Consider the following 25,728-nt stretch of genomic DNA (forward strand, 5'->3'; position numbering starts at 1 on the left):
CAAGGGGAGACATGTATTGTATAAATCATGATTTTGGTGGGCTATTTGTTGGTGAATGGAAGCAAGTCCCCGCAGCAATGTTCCAAGCTAGTGGAAAGCCTTCCTAGAAAAGGGGAGGCTGTTATACAGTAGCAGCAAAGGGGTGACCAACTCCATATTAAGGCCCATGATTTTGGTCATGTAGTGTATGTCAAGGGTAAATCTGATGCAAAGCATCACTTCTCACACTGAGACTTGTTTTTTTTAGATTGTCCCTGCCAAATACACTGAATATCGCCTATTCAGTTAAGCTAAACAATCTTGAACCACAGATTTTACATTAAGTAAAAGTAATGATAGAGGGAGTCTAAATCACACATCAATGTTTAGCCTGGTCTGACGGTGTGGTCATGTGGTGTATAACCAGGACTCCCGAAACAGTGCTTGCAGTTGAGAATAATCAGGTTTTATGACCTATTCTTTACAATTCTAAACTTTGGTGGAAGGTGAAGTGGAACAATAATCAAACTCAAAACACAATTTGCCTTTAGGCTTGAATATCACCTATATGTATCTACCAAATCCTACTTCTGCCTCTGAATCCTCACCATGTTCTCATCTACGGAGTCCTTTACTATATATAAAGGAAATGATGACACAGTCCCGCTTCTTGCCGAAGTGTTTACAGCGGTCCTCTGTTGCTAAGTTCCAGGCTGGGTCCTTGAGGAAGATGAGAGGCAGCTGTGAGGTTGACTTTAGGTCTACCCCTCCGGTTCTGAATGAACGCTGCTTGTTCAATGGGCTGATTGGTGCGTTGCTCTGGAACTCCTTTCCTTTTTGTAGTACTGTCCAGATGTACAAACTTGAAAGCTTCTTCCCGAGAGACCGACCAGACACAGAGAGGGAGAGATTTACAGACACAGAGGAAGGAAGAGAGAGGGGGAGAGAGAGAAAAAAAGACGAGAGATTTCCATATACAATATTGGAAATGTGTTTTATGCAGTGGTGTAAAAAATAGTTGGGGGTATATGTACTTTACTATTTATATTTTTGACAACTTACTTTTACTCCATTACATTCCTAAAGAAAAGAATGTACTTTTTACTTCATACATTTTCCCTGACACCCAAAAGGTCTCGTTACGTAATGAATCCTTAACAGGATCGGAAAATGGTCCAATTCATGCACTTATCAAGAGAACATCTGTCGTCATCCCTACTGCCTCTTATCTGCTTTATTTGTCAATTATGTCTCAGTGTGCCCATGACTATCCGTAAATTTAAAAAACAAGAAAATTGTGCTGGTTTGCCAAATACAAGGAAAAAAAAAAAAAGTAAGGTCCGCAACCCTAGAGACACATACTAGCTTTACTGTTTACTATTACCAGCAGTACTACACCTACACCTGTCGACAACACAAGTTGTTCTGCATCCACGAGCACATCCAATGCTAGCGTCAGTAATTCTACATTTGTTTTTCGATGGACGTTGGACCATCGAAGAGGCACAAATATGAACTACATTGATTTGGGGTTCACTTATATTGGGAGTAGTGCCTTTCCTCATTCACAGTGTGTTATATGTGCTAAAGTACTATCTCACAACACGATGAAACCTTCACTCTTGTGCAGACGTTTAGAAACAAAACATGCCAATTTGAAAAAAAAGCCACGGGAGTACAATAAACATGACTTAAATTAAACATGAAAGCTTGTCTGCCTATTCCTTATGCCATACCAAACTGATACTGAAGGTAGGTAAGAATAATGTGTGTAATGTATGAACTGACTTCGCTAAGTTAACTTGTGTGTCGACCCACATTGCTAACTTAGCTGACAACGAAGCAGGGAGGGGAGATGAGAGTGCGTGTGGATCTGTTAGCTTACCAAATGCGGCCCGTAATGTACTTCTCCATCACACACACTTTGTTTTATCACAAAACCAGATAGCAACCTCGGTGAAGTCCACAACGCATATTGCATGTAACAGACAGTTACATGCCCTACAGCATGGTTAAGCAAGTTTAATGTTTCTGACATTTTCGGATCACTAAACAACTATTGATTTAGAACCACAGAGAGTTACAGCAAGTTGCAAAGAAAACAGGAGTTGCCTCCACTTTTCCAGCACCATTTACATTTCAACATTTCAACATCATCAAACCACCTATGCTTAGTCTAATACAGTGACAAGTAAAAGATACCAAAAACAATTTAGTCCAATCAGCATAAGCTAAATATGTGGCTGTCCGTGGTTCTGATTTCTGTTTGTGTGCGCATTCGTACAAGTAGAAAACCATGTTGACTCACCCTACTTGTAGAGAAACGCCCATACCATCCTCCTCTCTTTCATGTTGATGAAACGGTCTTTCACTCTATCATACAGTACACACTTTTATTTGTTATTGTCCTAAGCTACCTGGCTAAAATGTTTGCTCGCTAGCCGAACTTCCATTAATGGGCAACGTTAGCTAGTTAACATTAGCCTTTTACATCTAGCTACTGTATATTGCTACTGAATATTGAACTTCTGTCCTCTCAGGCCAGGGGCACAACAATGGATGAATGAATGGTTGTATCAGAATCGCCGTTATAGTCATTGGACAGTATGGAGAATTAAGTAAAACCACAAGTCCAAATCCCTATCTCCATCCATGGCTAATTTAGGAAAGGGTAAATTTTAGATAGCTAGCTAGCCACTGGAGGACAACGGCACAACAAGATGCAACAATTCAAGTTGTTTTTGTTAATGACGTTTTCTCTCAAAGCGATTTGATAGGAGAGATGCCAAATCCAAGCTGGCTTCTTTTTTTTCTTTTGTCAGGACCATTCACAGTTGAGCTTGCTCAGTTTAGCTCAACGCTGATTGGTACATTATTTATACTTATTTTTTGTCAAGGGAGGCCACATGCTCGCTGGCTTCTTTTGCATTCAATGTTATTGGCGGAAACAATGTTGTTTTGACGAGACAGTATCAGATAGATGGCCTACACATACAGGGGCACTGTTTCGCTCACTCGGATGCTTTCTCCTGTGAGATACATTCAGCCTCTTGTGAATTGAAGGAAAATTATGAAACACAGACGAAAGATACATTATAACTTTTAGGGTATTTTTGGGGAAGCCTGGCTTCCCTTGGCGTCCATGAGTACACGCCACTGATCATTACACGGGTACACCTTGTGCTAGGGGACAATGTAAGGCCATTCTAAAATGTTCAGTTTTGTCACACAACACAATGCCACAGATATGTCAAATTTTGAGGGAGCATGCAATTGACATGCTGACTGCAGGAATGTCCACCAGAGCTGTTGCCAGAGAATTTAATGTTAATTTCTCTACCATAAGCCACCTCCAACGTAATTTTAAAGAATTTGGCAGTATGTCCAACTGGCCTCACAACCACAGAAACGTGTAACCACACCAGCCCAGTACCTCCACATCTGGCTTGTTCACCTGTGGGATCGTCCGAGACCAGCCACCCGGACAGCTGATGAAACCGAGGAGTATTTCTGTTCTTTAATAAAGCCCTTTTGTGGAGAGAAACTCATTCTGATTGGCCGGGCCTGGCTCCCCAGTGGATGGGCCTATGCTCTCCCAGGCCCACCCAAGGCTGCACCCCTGCCCAGTCATGTGAAATCCATAGATTAGGGCCTAATGAATTCACTTAAATTGACCGATTTCCTTATATAAACTGTAACTCAGTAAAATCGATGAAATTGTGCCATTCATATTTTTGGTCAGTATATATTTACTTTTGATATTTAAGTATATGTAAAAAATAAATACTTTTAGTCGACTAGTATTTTGGTCAGTGACTTTCACTTTTACGTGAGTAAGTTTCTATTAAGGTAGCTTTACTTTTACTAGAGTATAAACATTGGGTACTTTTCCCACTACTGGTTTCATGTGTATGTTGCCTGAGTGGGACCTCCAGGAGAGTGAGGAAGTGTGTGAACTGAGAGACACCCATACTTGATGATGCTGTCTTCACAATGTAGTCTGAGTTCCCATGTAGCTCAGTTGGTAGAGCGTTGTGCTTGATTGTGGGTTTGATTCCTACAGGGGAACAGTATGAAAATATATGCACTCGCTTTGGATCGCACTAGATAAGAGTGTCAGCTAAATTACTTACATTTAAAATGAGCAGGCTAGATCTTAGAATCAACATTGCTGAGTTGCGACTAATCAAATCAAATGTTATTGGTCGCATACACGTTTAGCAGATGTTATTGCCGGTGTAGCGAAATGCCTGTATTCCTAGCCCTAACAGTTCAGTAATATCTAACAAAACACACAAATCTAAAAGTATATATATATATATAATATATACAGTACCAGTCAAAAGTTTGGACACCTACTCATTCCAGAGTTTTCTTTCTTTTTTGTTTTAAACTATTTTCTACATTGTAGAATAATTGTGAAGATTTCAAAACTATGAAATAACACACATGGAATCATGTAGTAACCAAAAATGTGTTAAACTTTCTAGGGCAGGCGTTGCGCTAGCGGAACCATTCGACAACATTCCGCTGAAAAGGCAGCGCACCAAATTCTAAAATATTTTTCCGAAATATGTAACTTTCACACATTAACAAGTCCAATACAGCAAATGAAAGATACACTTCTTGTTAATCTACCCATCATGTCTGATTTGAAAAATGCTTTACAGCGAAAGCACAGCATATGATTATGTTAGATCACCGGCAAGTAAAAAAAAAACACAGCCATTTTTCCAGCCAAAGATAGGAGTCACAAAAAGCAGAAATATAGATAAAATGAATCACTAACCGTTGATGATCTTCATCAGATGACACTCATAGGACATCATGTTACACAATACATGTATGTTTTGTTCAATAATGTGCATATTTATATCCAAAAATCTCAGTTTACATTGGCGCGTTACGTGCAGTAATGTGGTGAAAACATCTGGTGATTTTGCAGAAATACTCATAATAAACATCGATAAAAGATACAAGTGTTATTCACAGAATTAAAGATAGACTTCTCCTTAATGCTACCGCTGTGTCAGATTCAAAAAACTTTACGGAAAAAGCATAATCTGAGAACGGCGCTCGGAGCCAGAGAAATATCCGCCATTTTGGAGTCAACAGAAGTTAGAAATAACACAATAAATATTCACTTACCTTTGATGATCTTCATCCGAAGGCACTCCCAGGAATCCCAGTTCGACAATAAATGACTGATTTGTTCCATAAAGTTCCATAAAGTCCATCATTTATGTCCAAATAGCCACTTGTTGTTAGCGTGTACAGCCCAGTAATCCATCTTCATGAGGCGTGAGCACTTCGTCCAGACAAAAACTCGAAAAGTTCCGTTACAGGTCGTAGAAAAATGTCAAACGATGTATGGAATCAATCTTTAGGATGTTTTTAACATGAAACATCAATAATGTTCCAACCGGAGAATTCCTATGTCTGAAGAAAAGCATTGGAACGAGAGGTAACTCTGTCGGGAGCACTCGTCACAAGCCTGCGACACTCTGCCAGATCACTGACTCAAACAGGTCTCATGAGCCTCTCCTTTATAGTAGAATCCTCATTCAAGTTTCTAAAGACGGTTGACATCTAGTGGAAGCCGTAGGAAGTGCAACATATCCAATATCCCACTGTATCTTCAATAGGGGCTGAGTTGAAAAACTACAAACCTCAGATATCCCACTTCCTGGTTGGATTTTTCTCAGGTTTTCGCCTGCCAAATGAGTTCTGTTATACTCACAGACATCATTCAAACAGTTTTAGAAACTTCAGAGTGTTTTCTATCCAATACTAATAATAATATGCATATATTAGCATCTGGAACAGAGTAGGAGGCAGTTCACTCTGGGCACGCTATTCATCCAAAGTGAAAATGCTGCCCCCTATCCCAAAAATGATTTATACAAATCAAAATATATTTTATATACAGTACCAGTCAAAGGTTTGGACACACTTACTCATTCAAGGGTTTTTCTTTATTTTTACTATTTTCTACATTGTGGAATAATAGTGAAGACATCAAAACTATGAAATATGGAATCATGTAGTAACCAATTTTTTAAATTTTTATTTCAAAATAGATTTTAGATTCTTCAAAGTAGCCACCCTTTGCCTTGATGACAGCTTTGCACACTCTTGGCATTCTATCAACAAGCTTCACTTGGATTGCTTTTCCAACTGTCTTGAAGGAGTTCCCACATATGCTGGGCACTTGTTGGCTGCTTTTCCTTCAATCTGTGGTCCAACTCATCACAAACCATCTCATTTGGGTAGAGGTCGGGTGATTGTGGAGGCCAGGTCATCTGATGCAGCACTCCATCACTCTCCTTCTTGGTCAAATAGCCCTTACATAGCCTGAAGGTGTGTTGGGTCATTGTCCCGTTGAAAAACAAATGGTAGTCCCACTAAGTGCGATGGCATATCACTGCAGAATGCTGTAGTAGCCATGCTGGTTAAGTGTGCATTGAATTCTAAATGAATCACAGACAGTGTCACCAGCTGTCACACCCTGATCTGTTCCACCTGTCCTTGTGATTGTCTCCACCTCCCTCCAGGTGTCACCGATATTACCTATTATTATTATTATTATTATTAGTGTATTTATTCCTGTTTTCTCTGTTTATCTGTTGCCAGTTAGTCTTGTCTTGCCAAGTCAACCAGCGTTTTTCCAAGCTCCTGTTTTTCCTAGTCTCTCTTTGCTGCCCCTGACCTCTAGCCTGTCTGCCGCCCTGTACTGTTTGGACTCTGACCTGGTTATGAAGTCTTGCCTGTCCAGGGGTTCAAGGCGTTAATGGAGCAGTTCCGTGAATCGGTGGTGGGTTTGTTCAGCCTACCTCGGCTACCCGAGAACCCTGCTAACTTCGTCCGGAGCAATATGCTGGGGATCCTGGAACCTGCCGGTCATTTCTTTCCCAGGGATCCCTTACTTTTGAACTACAGCCATCTTTGTTCCCTTCAGATCAGTCAAAGACAGTGTATCTTATTACACTAATGTCTGGAAGGGCGCTCTCCTGGGCTACGGCTGTTTGAGTGCAACAATCCAGTGTTATATGTGCTATAGTCTGGAAGATTTAATGGCGGAGGTGATCTAGACAGTAATCTGGACAGTAATCTGCCCAAATTCTCAGGGCAGGTAATGGGGTTTGAAAAAGAGAGAGGCCTGTTCAGTTGAAAACAGCTCTGATCCAAAACTTTGCATTCTGAGTCAACAACACAGATGTTCTCAAGTGATGTTCTCAAGTGATACATTGAATTTATGTGTATGAGCTATTTTAGGATGTTTTTAGGCCAAGTATTGTTATTGCATTCTATGCATTGTTTACAATACAGGGCTTTCCGTAACAGGGCTTGTATTAAAATTTCACGGAAAACACAAGAAAACTATTCTTTTGACTTTGTTGTTCTCTGTCAGTAGATAATCTCATCATGTTGATATTGTTTGTGTGTTTGTGCATCGACAGAGAATGAAAGGCCTCTTTATGCTACGAAGCACCGCATCATCATTACTCTGAGAGCCATAAGCGAGGGACACTGAGCAAAGTGGCGAAACGGAGGAATCAAAATGATGCTTGTGACAGCATGATTTGATAGGAAGTTACCGTGGCAAGGCCAAGGCAAGGCCATCATTTACTTGCTTTGTCAGATAATATCAGTGTTAACGAGACAGTGATGTCAATGGAAAGAGGTTTGAGCATGTGTGACAGAGCGCTTTAGGAGGAAGTGGTAATAGCCTTTTCTTTTCTGTGGTTCAATTAGCGCTGAAAAGTTTTTGTGTCACTTTGTTGACTTTTGAACCTTATATAATTTGTGCGCATCTCTGACGATGTTCTATCAATTCCCAGGGTCATTTAATGTTTTCTTGTGTATCTGAGCTATTGCGGTTCAAGCAGGCAGAAATACAGCCAGTATGACACGTTTTGCATCAGAATGACCCTCAATAGAGAATCTTATATAGTGTTGGTAAAGTGTGACATAAGTCACTTTTTTTTAATCGACTTCAAGTGCAAATGGCACGAAAACAAAATTGAAAACCTTCATAAAAAGGCATCTCGTAGAAGTAATTTAATCCACAAATAAGAATATGACATGACATTTACATTTACATTTAAGTCATTTAGCAGACGCTCTTATCCAGAGCGACTTACAAATTGGTGCTTTCACCTTATGACATCCAGTGGAACAGCCACTTTACAATAGTGCATCTAGGTCTTTTAAGGGGGGAGGGGGGTGAGAAGGATTACTTTATCCTATCCTAGGTATTCCTTAAAGAGGTGGGGTTTCAGGTGTCTCCGGAAGGTGGTGATTGACTCCGCTGTCCTGGCGTCGTGAGGGAGTTTGTTCCACCATTGGGGGGCCAGAGCAGCGAACAGTTTTGACTGGGCTGAGCGGGAACTGTACTTCCTCAGTGGTAGGGAGGCGAGCAGGCCAGAGGTGGATGAACGCAGTGCCCTTGTTTGGGTGTAGGGCCTGATCAGAGCCTGGAGGTACTGAGGTGCCGTTCCCCTCACAGCTCCGTAGGCAAGCACCATGGTCTTGTAGCGGATGCGAGCTTCAACTGGAAGCCAGTGGAGAGAGCGGAGGAGCGGGGTGACGTGAGAGAACTTGGGAAGGTTGAACACCAGACGGGCTGCGGCGTTCTGGATGAGTTGTAGGGGTTTAATGGCACAGGCAGGGAGCCCAGCCAACAGCGAGTTGCAGTAATCCAGACGGGAGATGACAAGTGCCTGGATTAGGACCTGCGCCGCTTCCTGTGTGAGGCAGGGTCGTACTCTGCGGATGTTGTAGAGCATGAACCTACAGGAACGGGCCACCGCCTTGATGTTATTTGAGAACGACAGGGTGTTGTCCAGGATCACGCCAAGGTTCTTAGCGCTCTGGGACGAGGACACAATGGAGTTGTCAACCGTGATGGCGAGATCATGGAACGGGCAGTCCTTCCCGGGAGGAAGAGCAGCTCCGTCTTGCCGAGGTTCAGCTTGAGGTGATGATCCGTCATCCACACTGATATGTCTGCCAGACATGCAGAGATGCGATTCGCCACCTGGTCGTCAGAAGGGGGAAAGGAGAAGATTAATTGTGTGTCGTCTGCATAGCAATGATAGGAGAGACCATGTGAGGTTATGACAGAGCCAAGTGACTTGGTGTATAGCGAGAATAGGAGAGGGCCTAGAACAGAGCCCTGGGGGACACCAGTGGTGAGAGCACGTGGTGAGGAGACGGATTCTCGCCACGCCACCTGGTAGGAGCGACCTGTCAGGTAGGACGCAATCCAAGCGTGGGCCGCGCCGGAGATGCCCAACTCGGAGAGGGTGGAGAGGAGGATCTGATGGTTCACAGTATCGAAGGCAGCCGATAGGTCTAGAAGGATGAGAGCAGAGGAGAGAGAGTTAGCTTTAGCAGTGCGGAGCGCCTCCGTGATACAGAGAAGAGCAGTCTCAGTTGAATGACTAGTCTTGAAACCTGACTGATTTGGATCAAGAAGGTCATTCTGAGAGAGATAGCGGGAGAGCTGGCCAAGGACGGCACGTTCAAGAGTTTTGGAGAGAAAAGAAAGAAGGGATACTGGTCTGTAGTTGTTGACATCGGAGGGATCGAGTGTAGGTTTTTTTCAGAAGGGGTGCAACTCTCGCTCTCTTGAAGACGGGAGGGACGTAGCCAGCGGTCAGGGATGAGTTGATGAGCGAGGTGAGGTAAGGGAGAAGGTCACCGGAGATGGTCTGGAGAAGAGAGGAGGGGATGGGGTCAAGCGGGCAGGTTGTTGGGCGGCCGGCCGTCACAAGACGCGAGATGTCATCTGGAGAGAGAGGGAGAAAGAGGTCAGAGCACAGGGTAGGGCAGTGTGAGCAGAACCAGCGGTGTCGTTTGACTTAGCAAACGAGGATCGGATGTCGTCGACCTTCTTTTCAAAATGGTTGACGAAGTCATCTGCAGAGAGGGAGGAGGGGGAGGGGGAGGAGGATTCAAGAGGGAGGAGAAGGTGGCAAAGAGCTTCCTAGGGTTAGAGGCAGATGCTTGGAATTTAGAGTGGTAGAAAGTGGCTTTAGCAGCAGAGACAGAGGAGGAAAATGTAGAGAGGAGGGAGTGAAAGGATGCCAGGTCCGCAGGGAGGCGAGTTTTCCTCCATTTCCGCTCGGCTGCCCGGAGCCCTGTTCTGTGAGCTCGCAATGAGTCGTCGAGCCACGGAGCGGGAGGGGAGGACCGAGCCGGCCTGGAGGATAGGGGACATAGAGAGTCAAAGGATGCAGAAAGGGAGGAGAGGAGGGTTGAGGAGGCAGAATCAGGAGATAGGTTGGAGAAGGTTTGAGCAGAGGGAAGAGATGATAGGATGGAAGAGGAGAGAGTAGCGGGGGAGAGAGAGCGAAGGTTGGGACGGCGCAATACCATCCGAGTAGGGGCAGTGTGGGAAGTGTTGGATGAGAGCGAGAGGGAAAAGGATACAAGGTAGTGGTCGGAGACTTGGAGGGGAGTTGCAATGAGGTTAGTGGAGGAACAGCATCTAGTAAAGATGAGGTCGAGCGTATTGCCTGCCTTGTGAGTAGGGGGGGAAGGTGAGACGGTGAGGTCAAAAGAGGAGAGGAGTGGAAAGAAGGAGGCAGAGATGAATGAGTCAAAGGTAGACGTGGGGAGGTTAAAGTCGCCCAGAACTGTGAGAGGTGAGCCATCCTCAGGAAAGGAGCTTATCAAGGCATCAAGCTCATTGATGAACTCTCCGAGGGAACCTGGAGGGCGATAAATGATAAGGATGTTAAGCTTGAAAGGGCTGGTAACTGTGACAGCATGGAATTCAAAGGAGGCGATAGACAGATGGGTAAGGGGAGAAAGAGAGAATGACCACTTGGGAGAGATGAGGATCCCGGTGCCACCACCCCGCTGACCAGAAGCTCTCGGGGTGTGCGAGAGCACGTGGGCGGACGAAGAGAGAGCAGTAGGAGTAGCGGTGTTGTCTGTGGTGATCCATGTTTCCGTCAGAGCCAAGAAGTCGAGGGACTGGAGGGAGGCATAGGCTGAGATGAACTCTGCCTTGTTGGCCGCAGATCGGCAGTTCCAGAGGCTACCGGAGACCTGGAACTCCACGTGGGTCGTGCGCGCTGGGACCACCAGATTAGGGTGGCCGCGGCCATGCGGTGTGGAGCGTTTGTATGGTCTGTGCAGAGAGGAGAGAACAGGGATAGACAGACACATAGTTGACAGGCTAGAGAAGAGGCTACGCTAATGCAGAGGAGATTGGAATGACAAGTGGACTACACATCTCGAATGTTCTGAAAGTTAAGCTTACGTAGCAAGAATCTAATTGACTAAAATGATTAAAATGATACAGTACTGCTGGGGTAGGCTAGCTGCGTTGTTGACACTACCTAATCAAGTCGTACCGTTGAGTGTGAAGTTTCTACAATGCTGCTTTTCGGGAGCTAGCTGGCTAGCTAGCAGTGTTGGTTACGTTACGTTGCGTTAGGAGAACGACAATAGCTGGCTAGCTAACCTAGAAAATCGCTCCAGACTACACAATTATCTTTGAAACAAAGACGGCTATGTAGCTAGCTATGTAGCTAGCTACGATCAAACAAATCACACCGTTGGGACTGTAATGAAATGAAATGAAAATGTGATACTACCTGTGGAGCGAAGCGGAATGCGACCGGAATGCGAAAGTTCTATTCAGTAGACGTTGGCTGGCTATTGGCTAGCTAGGAGTGTCTCCTACGTTAAGGACGACAAAATAGCTGGCTAGCTAACCTCGGTGAATTAAGATAATCACTCTAAGACTACACACTCTAAACTACACAATTATCTTGGATACGAAGACAGCAAAGACAACTATGTAGCTAGCTAATACTACACTAATCAAGTCGTTCAGTTGAGTGTGATAGTTACTACAGTGCTACGGTAGCCGGTGAACGTATGCTAGCTGGCTAGCTGCTAGGCAGATAGGAGGACGACGAAATACGATAATAACGCAATTATCACTCTAAGACTCCACACTCTAAACTACACAATTATATGACCAGGTTAAGGGGACACATTTTCATGATTTTGATGAAACAATCGTAAAGTTCAGTGAAGCACAGAAAAGGTGGATACAGAAGTGGAGACTGAAAAATGTCACTTTCCCAGCATATACTGGCATATGGAAATGTTGTAGAAGTTTGCTACCTTGACTCTAAAACACACGTGGGATAATCTCATGAAGTGTGCATTTAAACCTAACTAGCAACTTGTTATGAATGTCATTTAAATCCATCAGAGGTTAAAACATACACATTTTGTCCGATCTAGTTTCAGATTTCAGGTACCTTGATTTCAGGTACAATTAATGTGTTATGCATGTTTCCACACATTGAACAAACCACAAACTGTTGAGGTAGCCTACACATGGCAACAGTGGGAGTTATTATCTGTCAATCTATCTATTAATAGTATGTATGCTCTATCTGACGTAAGAGTTCATTTTTTTTAAACAGTGGTGAGTCAGTATGTGTACAGTAAGAAGAAGTCACCCAGGTTAACAGAGAGGCTGAATGTCACTCACACTGGCTTTCCTTCTGTTTGCTGTCAGGCACTCCCAAATAAAAATATACTACAGTTTACTATAGAATAATATAGTACTTACTATAGAATTCTATAGAGAACTGTAATATACTGTAGAATACTATACTACATTCTGTAGTATCCCTTAATCGTGTATCGCTTACTATACAATGTTGTAGTATACTGTAGAATACTATATACTAGTATCCCTCGGCAGTGTAATGTTTACTATAGAATTTTGTAGTATACTGTAGAATACTATATTAAATACTACAATTTTATCTGCAAAAAACACTGTAGTCAATACTACAGCAATGTTGTCACGCCCTGACCTTAGAGATCCTTATTATTCTCTATGTTTGGTTAGGTAAGGGTGTGACTCGGGTGGGAAAATCGATGTTTTCTATTTCTTTGTGTTTTTGGCTGAGTATGGTTCCCAATCAGAGGCAGCTATCTATCGTTGTCTCTGATTGGGGATCATATATAAGTTGTCATTTTCCTTTTGGGGGTTGTGGGATCTTGTTTTCTGTATAGTTTGTTTTGCCTTACAGAACTATGCGCTTTCATTTTTCTCGTTGTTCTTTTGCTTTTGGTGTCATCAATAAAAAGAACGATGTACGTCTACCACGCTGCACCTTGGTCCGGTCATTCCACAAACGAGAGCCGTAAACAAATGTCTGCAAAAACTCTACATTTTTTTAACTATATTAATACTACATTGTTTCATTTGCATATGCTCCACCCATTCCCATCCCCTATATCCCAATTTGTGCCCCCAATTAGTTAGCAACCTGCATGCCAAGTACAGACCAACTGTATATTGTGTTCTCTACAGGTTATAGAAAAGAGCAGAAGTGTCTGCTGTCATACAGGTTAAGGAAAATTTGCTCTTACTATTTGACAAGTACATTTCCTCAAGGAGAAAGACCCCAATTTTGTCAAAGATAATAAAATAACAAAACACTATAGTAAATACTACAGCAATATCCACAAAAACACTACAGTAATTACTATAGTGTATACTATAGTTTTTACTATAGTAATACTACATTATTTATACTATAATACACTTTACTACAGTCATGTCCACAAAACACTACGGTGAATAAAATATAATAAAATCAACTTCAATTATATTTGCCACTTATGTGCCGAATACAACAGCTGTAGACTTTATCCTGAGATGCTTACTTACGAGCCATTTCCCAACAATGCGGAGTTAGAAAGTACGAAGGAAATAGTGACACAAAAAATAACAATAACGTGACTATATACAAGGAGTACCGGTACCGAGTCAATGTGCAGGGGTACGAGGTAGTTGAGGTAATTGAGAAAATATCTAAATGTAGGTAGGGGTAAAAGTGACTAGGCAATCAGGATAGATAATAAACAGAGTAGCAACAGCATATGTAAAGAGTGTGAAAGTGTGTCTATGTGTGAGTGTATGGTGTGTGGTATGTGCCGTCAATTTGCATGTGTGTGTGTTTTGTGCGTGTGAGTGTATGTATTTCGTACAGTGCATTCTGGAAAGTATTCAGACCCCTTGACTTATTACACATTTTGTTCAGTTACAGCCTTATTCTAAAATGCATGACATCAATCTACACACAATACCTATAATGACAAAACAAAAACTAGTTTTTATAAAATGTTGTACATTTGTAAAGAATAAACAACTGAAATATTACGCTACCAAGCACCTTTGGCAGCGATTAAAGCCTTGAGTCTTCTTGGGTATGACGCTACAAGCTTGGCACACCTGTATTTGGGGAGTTACTCCCATTCTTCCCTGCAGATCCTCTCAAGCTCTGTCAGGTTGGATGGGGAGCGTTGCTGCACAGCTATTTTCAGGTCTCTCCAGAGATGTTCGATTGGGTTCAAGCTCTGGCTGGGCTACTCAATTAAATTCAGAGACTTGTCTCGAAGCCACTCCTGCGTTGTGCTTAGGGTCATTGCTATGTGCTTAGGGTCATTGTCCTGTTGGAAGGTGAAATTTCACTCCAGTCTGAGGTCCTGAGGGGTCCGGAGCAGGTTTTCATCAAGGATCTATCTGTACTTTCCTCTGTTTACCTTTTCCTCAATCCTGACTAGTCTCCCAGTCCCTGCCGCTGAAAAACATCAGTCTGATGCTGCCACCACCATGCTTCCTCATAGGGATGGTGCCAGGTTTCCTCCAGACGTGATGCTTGGCATTCAGGCTAAAGAATTCAATCTTGGTTTCATCATCTAAGAGTCTTGAGGTGCCTTTTGGCAAATTCCAACCAGGCTGTCATGAGCCTTTTACTGGGGTGTGGCATCAGTCTGGCCATTCTACCATAAAGACCTGATTGGGGGAGTGCTGCAGAGATGGTTGTCCTTCTGGAAGGTTCTCCCATCTCAACAGAGCAACTCTGGAGCTCTGTCAGAGTAACCATTGGGTTCTTGATCAACTCCTTGACCATGGCCCTTCTCCCCCGATTGCTCAGTTTGGCCGGGCTGCCAGCTCTAGAAAGAGTCTTGGTGGTTCCAAACTTCTTCCATTTAAGAATCATGGAGGCCACTGTGTTCCTGTGGCCCTTCAATGCTGCAGAAATGTTTTGGTACCCTTCCCCAGATCTGTACCTCTAAACAATACTGTCTCGGAGCTCCATGTATAATTCCATCGACCTCATGGCTTGGTTTTTGCTCTGACATACACAGTCAATGGTGGGACCTTTATATAGACAGGTGTGTCTATATGTGTCTCAATTAATTGGACTCCAGTCATGTTGTAGAAACATCTTAAGGATGATCAATTGAAACAGGATGCACCTGAGCTCAATGTAGAGTCTCATTGCAAAGGGTCTGAATACTTATGTAAATAAGGTATTTCTGTTATGTGTTTTTAATACATTAGCAAAAAATGTATAAAAACCTGTTTTTGCTTTGTCATTATGGAGTATTGTGTATAGATTGATGTTGTTTATATTTAATTTGATAAATTTTAGAATAAGTCTGTAACTTAACAAAATGTGGAAAAAGTCAAGGAGTCTGAATACTTTTCGAAGGCACTATATGTAGTCTATGTGTGTGTATGGGGTGTCAGTGAGGTATGTGTGAGTATGTGCGTAGAGTCTTATAGAGCTGGTGCAAGAGAGTCAGTGCAGATAAAACGGGGGTGAATGCAAATAGTCAGGGTAACCATTTGATTAACTGTTCAGCAGCCTTATGGCTTGGGTGATAGAAGCTATTCAAGAGCCTTTTGGTCCCAGACTTGGCTCTTCTGTACCACTTGCCAAGCGGTAGCAGAGAGAACAGTCTATGAGCCTTCCTCCCTCACTGCCTGGTATAGAGGTCCTGGATGGCAGGGAGCTCGTCCCCAGTGATGTACTGAGCTGTACACACTACCCTCTGTAGCGCCTTATGGTTGGATGCCAAGCAGTTGCCATACCGACTGGTAATGCAGCCAGACAAAATGCTGCCAATGGTACAGCTGTATAACTTTTTAGGATCTGAATGAATACTACAGTAAAGTCAACAAAAACACCACAGTGTATACTATAGTATACTTCAGCAAAACACTACAGTGAGTACTATAGTATATAAATATACTAAGACTAAAGTATTTAGAGCATAGTATATTATAGTATTTTTTTATATGGACTGGCAGGGCACTCTCTCAAGACAGGAAGTGACAGGACCAGGGGCCCTCGGGGCACGATTGTGTTGTCCAGGCTTGTGCATGTCAAGGCGTGACATTTACCAGCAGGGTCTGCACTCAGAGAGAGTCAAATGTGATTTTGTAGCATTTAGGAAGAGCCTGGGTCTAGTATCGAACATTTAATGGCTGTTTTGGAAAAAACGTGCCATGGGTAAAATATGCCAGTATGTGTTACATGAACACTGGGGTAGCGACTGAAGCAGAGGTACTGTAGAATGGAAGGAATGAGAGTGTGTGACTATGAGAAAGTGTATGTTGGTACCAGACCATGATTTGGCATGTCTCCCCTGATTGAGACTCAGTATTATAACATCAATCAGTTAAATGCAGTACATCAAACCTATGTGTACATCTATGTTTAAGGTAAAACCGACAGTGTTTAAGCATACAGAATTGGGGAAGGGTCCATGGACAAACGTCACATTATTCGACACATTTGCGACCCACACGATGAGCTTGATCAGCGTGACACATGAGAGACAATAGGAGAAACACCTGCAATGCACAAAACAGCACTTTACAGCTATCCAAGCTCCACAGCCTACAGCTCCCTCCCGCCTCTCTGTCCCCGCCTCCCCTGCATCCTCCCTGGGCTGGCAGAGCTGAACAGCTGGTTGTGCAAATATTGGCTGAGTGCAGGACCATGGGCTCACTGAAAAGACAAGAGGGGGCTGTGTTACAGGGTCCACCTGTAACGTGTGTGTGTGTGTGTGTGTGTGTGTGTGTGTGTGTGTGTGTGTGTGTGTGTGTGTGTGTGTGTGTGTGTGTGTGTGTGTGTGTGTGTGTGTGTGTGGTGTGTGTGTGTGTGATTCACAGGGATGTCACTAAAGATGGGAATGTGTTTTTAAAATGTTAGACGTCATTCAACCGATTGGTCTCAATGTGGTCAAGTTTAGATTTATCTGTCAGATATAGCAGATACTTAGCAAGCTCAGTGGGGGATTGTTTGCTTCGCACATGTGGCGATTGGAGATAAATGTCTGCGGCCGGATGATGTTCCGGGCAGTCCAACACCCTATTGTATTTATCTGTATCTCTGGTTTAGTTTAGTTTATTAGGATCCCCATTAGCTACTGCACATGCAGCAGAGATTAAACCCCCCCCCGCCAAAAATGATATATATATAAGTTTGAGATTGAAAAGACACCAAGAGACAGCAACAAAATAGTATTTGTTATCTGTTTTTAAAGCTAAACTTGCTTTTTGACTGAGTAACCTCTGGTCGCAGAGCATTCCACAATGGCTCTATACATAACTGAGTGACGTATTAAATCTGTTTTTGTTTTGGGTATAGTGAAGAAACCCATAGTGACTGGTGGGGTATGTATGTCTGTTTGAAGTGTATGCAAATAGATTATACAAGTAGTTAGGCATTTTCAACACAGAAATGTTTCTTAAAAACACTACAAGAGAAGTAGTCAATTTACCCGCAACACTCAACCATGAAAGACTATCATGCATGTTTTTGATGTTAGTTATATGTGTGCAGTGAAGGTCAAGGCATGCTGCTTTGTTTTGAGCCAGCTGCAGCTTTGCTAGGTCTTTCTTTGCTGCACCTGACCATATTACCGGACAGTAATCAAGATGGGACAAGATCAAACCCTGAACAACTAGGACAGTTGGTCTTTGTGTCAAAAACACAGATCATCTTTTTATAACAGACATACCTCTCTCTATCTTCACAACAACTTTGTCAATATGACTTGACTATGATAACTATCCAATGTTACTCCTAGGAGTTCAACTTGTTCAATAGTCAAACCTTTTATAAACCTCCAGCTGAGGTTTAGGTCTATGATAATGCTTTCAACCAAATACAATGCTTTTGGTTTTAGATGCATTTAAGATGAGTTTATTGTTAATTATCCATTATGATACTGACTGTAGCTCCTTGCTAAGAGTCTCAGTGAGCTCACTGGCTATAAATGCTGAGAAGAAAAAAATTGAGAAGAGTAACGGCCCAAGACAACTGCCCTGAGAGATACCGCACTGTACACATCTGATGTTAGAGAAGCTTTCATTGAAGAATACTCTCTGAGTTCTATTGGATAAGTAACTTTCTAACCATGTGATGGCAGATAAATGTTTATCAGAACAAATTATCATAACGTATTATGATCAATAACATCAAAGGCTGCACTGAAATCTAATAATACAGCTCCAACTATCATCTTATTGTCAATTTATTTTAGCCAATCATCAAGTCATCTGTCAGTACAGATGCCCTTCCCTATATGTGTGCTGAAAGTCAGTACTTAGCTTGTTCTTTGAAAAATAGCATTGTATTTGTTCAAACAAAAATTTCTCCATCAATTTACTAAGAACAGGCAGCAAAGGGTGCTTTACTATTTTTAGGCAGTGAAATAAATTACTTTAGCTTCCTTTCACGCCTGTGAACACACACACTCCTTTCAGCTTTTGTTAAAGACATGGTAAATAGGGTCTGCTACCATTCTCAATAGTTTCCCATCTAGGTTGTCTATACCTGGTGGCTTATATGTTTTGAATGGATAACAATAGTTTTTCCCACCTCTTCCACACATACTTCACCAAATTCAGAACAGCAATCCTTCTTTCATTATTAGATCTTCAATACAAAAATACAGTATGATGGTTCACTGTTGAATGTTGTCATTTCACTTCTGTTTGTTCACTTTACCAGTGAAATAGTAATTTAAATAATTAGCTATATCAAAATGACCCATCAGCTTCAGTGAAAAATGGATATTAATTGGCTTTTCTGCACATAATATAATTTAAGGTGCTCCAAAGTCTTTTTTTCCATAGTTTTTTCCATAATTTATCTTGTTTTGGTAACATAATTTATTCAGTTTAATCACAATTTACAGTATGTCAACCAATCAGCTTTTTAAAATGTATTTTTTAAATAATAATTTTACAAATCCTCTAAGTGCTGCATCTGGATTCTCCTCCTTATAAACATCAGACCAACATACATTTTTTACATCTTCAACAAAAGAGTCCTGAGAGAACATTTTGTATGATATCTTATAACTTTAATCCCTGCCTTTGGTATTTTGGCTTTCCTTATAGATGATAACTAGTCAATGTTCAGGTCACCAGGAAAATACATTTCTCTGTTAGCATCAGAAACCTTATCCAACATCACACACATATTTTCCAGATAGTAACAGTTTGGACTTGGTGGCCTAAAGCAGCACCCTAAAAGAAGTGACTTCAGCTGAGGCAGGTGAACCTGCAGCCAGGAGCACTTCTACTTCATTTGTCATGAGATCCTCTCTGAGCTTTACAGGAATATTACTCAGAATATATACAGCAACATCTTCCCCTAGACATTCCAGTCTTTTCTGTAGTTGTTAAATCCTTGTATTCCAACTGCTGTATCATCAAAGGTGCTGTCTAAATGAGTCTCAGAAATGGCTAATATATGATCTAAGAATAGCAAATTACTAATCTAATTTTAAAAAATTCTGAGGCTAAAGATATTTACACTACTTGACCAAAAGTATATGAACACCTGCACATCGAGCATCTCATCCCAAAATCATGGGCATTAAGATGGTAGCATAGCTGTTAACTTCACTAGGGTAGGGGGCACTATTTTCACCTCCAGATGAAAAGCGTGCCCAAAATAAACTGCCTGCTACTCAGGTACAGAAGCTAGGATATGCATATAATTGGTAGATTTTGATAGAAAACACTCTAAAGTTCCCTGAACTGTTAAAATAATGTCTGTGAGTATAACATCACTGATTTGGCAGGGGAAAACCTGAGAAAAATCCATCCAGGAAGTGGGATTTTTTCATGTTTGTAGTTTTCTATTGAATGCAATTACAGTATCCATTGACTTAGGACTCAAATTGCACTTCCTATGGCTTCCACTAGATGTCAACAGTCTTTAGAAATTGTTTCAGGCTTGTATTCTGAAAAATGAGAGAGTAAGACCACTCTGAATGAGTGGACCCTACAGTGTCCCAGAGGTTTTTCATGCTCACGACCGAGAGTCGCCTTTCTTGTTTACCTTTTATATTGACGACGTTATTGTCCGGTTCAAATATAATCGATTATTTAGGCTAAAAACAACCTGAGGATTGATTATAAACATTGTTTCTATGAACTTTACGGATACTATTTGGATTTTTCGTCTGCCTGTTGTGACTGCGTTTGAGCCTGTGGATTACTGAACAAAACAGAGGTTTTTGGATATAATGAGGGACTTTATCGAACAAAACAAACAATTATTGAGTAAATGGGAGTCTTGTAAGTGCAACCATATGAAGATCATCAAAGGTAAGTGATTCATTTTAGCACTATTTCTACTTGTGTAACTCCTCTACTTGGCTGGTAATTGTTTGTAATGATTTGTCTGCTGGGTGTTGTTCTCAGATAATCGCATGGTATGCTTAATCTTTAAGAAGTTAATCTTTAAACCGATGTATAACACTTATATGTTTTATAATTTTTTTTAATGAGTATTTCTGTTTTTTAATTTGGCGCTCTGCAATTTCACTGGATGTTGGCCAGGTGGGACGCTACCGTCCCACATACACTAGTTAGGTTAAGAGTGTTGCGCCAGTAACAGGACGGTTGCTGGTTCGAATCGTTGAGCCGATTAGGGGAAAGATCTGTTGATGTGCCCTTGAGCAAGGCACTTTACCCTAATTGCTCCTGTAAGTCGCTCTGGATAAGAGTGTGTGCAAAATGACTAAAATATAAATATGGAGTTGGTCCCCCCTTTGCTGCTACACTACATGGTCAAAGGTATGTGGAGGCTGCTGAGGGGAGAACGGTTCATAATAATGGCTGGAGTGGAGTAGATGGAATGGTATCAAACCAGCCATTATGATGAACTGTCCTCCCCTCAACAGTCTCCACTGGTGGACACATGCTTGTCGAACATCTCATTCCAAAATCATGGGCATTAAGATGGAGTTGGTCCGTCCATTGATGCTATAACAACTCTTGTGGGAAGACTTTCCACTAGATGTTGGAACATTGCTGCGGGATCTTGCTTCCATTCAGCCACAAGAGCATTAGTGAGGTCGGGCACTGATGTTGGGTGATTAGGCCTGGCTCGCAGTCAGCGATCCAATTCATCCCAAAGATGTTTGATGGGGTTGAGGTCAGGGCTCTGTGCGGGCCACTCAAGTTTTTCCACACCGATCTCGACAAACCATTTCTGTATAGACCTCACTTTGTGCACAGGGGCATTATCATGCTGAAACAGGAAAGGGCCACCAAACTGTTGCCACAAAGTAGAAAAGCACAGATTCCTCTAGAGTGTCATTGTATGCTGTAGAGTTAAGGTTTCCCTTCACTGGAACTAAGGGGCCTAGCCCAAACTATGAAAACAGCCCCAGACCATTATTCCTCCTCCAACAAACTTTACAGTTGGCACTATGCATTGGTCCAGGTAGCATTCTACTGTCATTCGCAAAACCCAGATTCGTCTGTCGTATTGCAAGAGGGTGAAACATGATTCATCACTCCAGAGAACGCACTTCCACTGCTCCAGAGTCCAATGGCAGCGACCTTTGCACCACTTCAGCCAGTGCTTGGCATTGTGCATGTTGATCTTAGGCTTGTGTGCGGCTGCTCGGCCATGGAAACCCATTTCATAAAGCCCCCGACGAACAGTTATTGTGGTGACGTTGCTTCTAGATGAAGTTTGGAACTCGGTAGTGAGTGTTGCAACCGAGGACAGACGATTTTTACCAATTCACAATAGCATCACTTACAGTTGACCGGGGCATCTAGCATGGCAGAAATTTTATGAACTGACTTGTTGGAAAGGTGGCATCCTATGAAGGTGCCACATTGAAAGTCACTGAGCTCTTCAGTAAGGCCATTGTACTGCCAAAGTTTGTCTATGGAGAATGCATGGCTGTGTGCTCGATTTTATACACCTGTCTGCAAAGGGTGTGGCTGAAATAGCAGAATCCACTAATGTAATGGGCTGTATACATACTTTTGTATATATAGTATACATTAGCTCATTTGAACCCTTTCCTGTGTAGCTTATCTAAAACTGAATTCATAATTCCGATTTTAAGTACCTTGGCATCATACTTGATTCCAACCTCTCTTTTAAAAAGCATGTGAAAAAGGTAATTCAAATAACTAAATTCAATCTAGCTAATTTTCGATTTATACGAAATTGTTTGACTACAGAGGTAGCAAAACTGTACTTCAAATCTATGATACTCCCCCACTTAACATACTGCTTGACTAGTTGGGCCCAAGCTTGCTGTACAACATTAAAACCTATTCAGTCTGTCTACAAACAGGCTCTCAAAGTGTTTGATAGGAAGCCCAATAGCCATCATCATTGTCACATCCTTAGAAAGCATGAGCTCTTGAGTTGGGAAAATCTTGTGCAATACACCGACGCATGTCTTGTATTCAAGATCCTTAATGGCCTGGCTCCCCCTCCACTCAATATTTTTGTTAAACAGAAAACCCAGACATATGGCAGCAGATCCACAAGGTCTGCCATGAGAGGTGACTGTATAGTTCCCCTAAGGAAAAGCACCTTTAGTAAATCTGCATTCTCTGTGAGAGCTTCCCATGTCTGGAATACACTGCCATCAGACACACATAACTGCACCACATATCACACTTTCACAAAATGCTTGAAGACCTGGCTAAAGGTCAATCAGATTTGTGAACATGGCCCCTAGCTGTGTGTTGTCGCTTTCCATGTTGTCTGTTGTCTGTAGCTTGTGAGGTGTGGAAACACTTTGTTGCTTTTATGAATTTTGTCTTGCTGCTTTTTGTTCTATGTTGCTCTGTCTGTATGCTATGTCTTGCTTGTCCTATGTTGCTATGTCTTGCTTGTTCTATGGTGCTATTGTCTATATTGTAATTGTTTTTAATAACCTGCCCAGGGACTGCGGTTGAAAATTAGCCGGCTGGCTAAAACCGGCACTTTTACTGAAACGTTGATTAATGTGCACTGTCCCTGTAAAAAAAAAAAAAAAAAAAAAAAAAAGGATAATCAGTTGTATTTCTAATAATTTGATTTCTGATAACAAATAATCAATTTATTGATATTTGAGCAGATTATGTTCAGCCAAAGCCTTATCTGGTTTAGCTCAGCTGCAGCAGGGTGCTCTATTCTTCGTTCCACTTCTGCATAGCTGTCTTGCTGGACTGTTGGTCTCAATGGTGCGGAGGGGTAGTGGTGTGGGGGTGGTGCTGTCCTGTCAGCAGGGGAGGTAATGCGGTGGGGGGTGCTGTGTTGTCAGTATGGGAGTCCTGTCAACATTAGGGGTAGTGGAGTGGGGTATTGAGTGTGGGCTCTCTGGGCCGAGTTCTGGTCTCTCTGGGGGAAGTGTTGCTTTCTCTGGGTGGAGAACTGGGCTCCCTGGTTGAGGGATGGTCTCTCTGGGCGGAGTGTTGAACCATGGATTGAGTGCTGGGCCCTCTGGGCGGAGTGCTGGTCTCTTTGGGCGGAGTGCTGGTCTCTCTGATCGGAGTGCTGATCTCTCTGGGTAGAGTGCTGGACTCTGGATGGAGTGCTGGTCTCTCTGGGTGGAGTGCTGGTCTCTCTGGATGGAGTGCTGGTCTCTGGGCAGAGTGCTGGACTCTGGATGGAGTGCTGGTCTCTGAGCGGAGTGCTGGTCTCTCTGGGCGGAGTGCTGCTCTGGATTGCATGCTGGTCTCTCTGGATGGAGTGCTGGTATCTCTGAGCGGATCGCTGGTCTCTCTGGGTGGAATGATGGTCTCTGGGTGGAGTGCTGATCTCTGGATTGCATGCTGGTCTCTCTGGGCGGATTGCTTGTCTCTCTGGTCGGAGTGCTGATCTCTCTGGATGGAGTGCTGGTCTCTCTGGGCAGAGTGCTGGGCTCTCTGGGCGGAGTGCTGGGCTCTCTGGGCGGAGTGCTGGGCTCTCTGGGTGGAGTGCTGGACTCTGGATGGAGTGCTGGACTCTGGATGGAGTGCTGGACTCTGGATGGAGTATTGGTCTCTCTGAGCCGAGTGCTGGTCTCTCTGGGCGGAGTGCTGGACTCTGGATGGAGTGCTGGTCTCTCTGGGCGGAGTGCTGGTCTCTCTGGTCGGAGTGCTGATCTCTCTGGGTGTTGGGCTGGTCTCTCTGGATGGAGTGCTGGTCTCTGGATGGAGTTTTGGTCTCTCTGGGCGGAGTGCTGGTCTCTGGATGGAGTGCTGGTCTCTCTGGGTGGAGTGCCATTCTCTCTGGGTGTTGGGCTGGTCTCTCTGGATGGAGTGCTGGTCTCTGGATGGAGTTTTGGTCTCTCTGGGCGGAGTGCTGGACTCTGGATGGAGTGCTGGTCTCTCTGGGCGGAGTGCTGGTCTCTCTGAGCCGAGCGCTGGTCTCTCTGGGTTTTGGGCTGGTCTCTCTGGATGGAGTGCTGGTCTCTGGATGGAGTTTTGGTTTCTCTGGGAGGAGTGCTGGTCTCTGGATGGAGTGCTGGTCTCTCTGGGTGGAGTGCAATTCTCTCTGGGCGGAGTGCCGTTCTCTCTGGGCGGAGTGCTGGTCTCTCTGGGCGGAGTGCTGGTCTCTCTGTGTGGAGTGCTGGTCTCTCTGGGCGGAGTGCTGGTCTCTCTGGGTAGAGTGCTGGTCTCTCTGGATGGAGTGCTGGACTCCGGATGGAGCGCTGGTCTCTCTGAGCGGAGTGCTGGTCTCTGGATGAAGTGCCGTTCTCTCTGGGCGGAGTGCTGGTCTGTCTGGGCGGAGTGCTGGTCTCTTTCAGTGGAGTGCTGGTCTCTCTGGGCGGAGTGCTGGTCTCTCTGGGTGGAGTGCTGGGCCCTCTGGGCGGAGTGCTGGACTCTGGATGGAGTGCTGGTCTCTCTGGAGGGAGTGCTGGTCTCTCTGGGGGGAGTGCTGGTCTCTCCACAAGGAGTGCTGGTCTCTCTGGAAGGAGTGCTGGTCTCTCTGGAAGGAGTGCTGGTCTGTCTGGGTGGAGTGCTGCTCTGGATTGCATACTGGTCTCTCTGGATGGAGTGCTGGTCTCTCTGGGTGGAGTGCTGGTCTCTCTGGGTGGAGTGCTGGTCTCTGGATCGCATGCTGGTCTCTCTGGGTGGATTGCTTGTCTCTCTGGTCGGAGTGCTGATCTCTCTGGGTGGAGTGTTGGTCTCTGGGCGGAGTGCCGTTCTCTCTGGGCGGAGTGCTGGTCTCTCTGGGCGGAGTGCTGGTCTCTGGATGGATTGCTGGTCTCTCTGGGCAGAGTGCTGGACTCTGGATGGAGTGCTGGACTCTGGATGGAGTGCTGGTCTCTCTGAGTGGAGTGCTGGTCTCTCTGAGTGGAGTGCTGGTCTCTGGGTGGAGTGTCATTCTCTCTGGGTGGAGAGCTGGTCTGTCTGGGCGGAGTGCTGCTCTGGATTGCATGCTGGTCTCTCTGGATGGAGTGCTGGTATCTCTGAGCGGATCGCTGGTCTCTCTGGGTGGAATGCTGGTCTCTGGGTGGAGTGCTGATCTCTGGATTGCATGCTGGTCTCTCTGGGCGGATTGCTTGTCTCTCTGGTCAGAGTGCTGATCTCTCTGGATGGAGTGCTGGTCTCTCTGGGCAGAGTGCTGGGCTCTCTGGGCGGAGTACTGGACT

The sequence above is a fragment of the Oncorhynchus nerka genome, linkage group LG9a (assembly GCF_034236695.1).
Source record: "Oncorhynchus nerka isolate Pitt River linkage group LG9a, Oner_Uvic_2.0, whole genome shotgun sequence".
Taxonomy (NCBI): Eukaryota; Metazoa; Chordata; class Actinopteri; order Salmoniformes; family Salmonidae; genus Oncorhynchus; species Oncorhynchus nerka.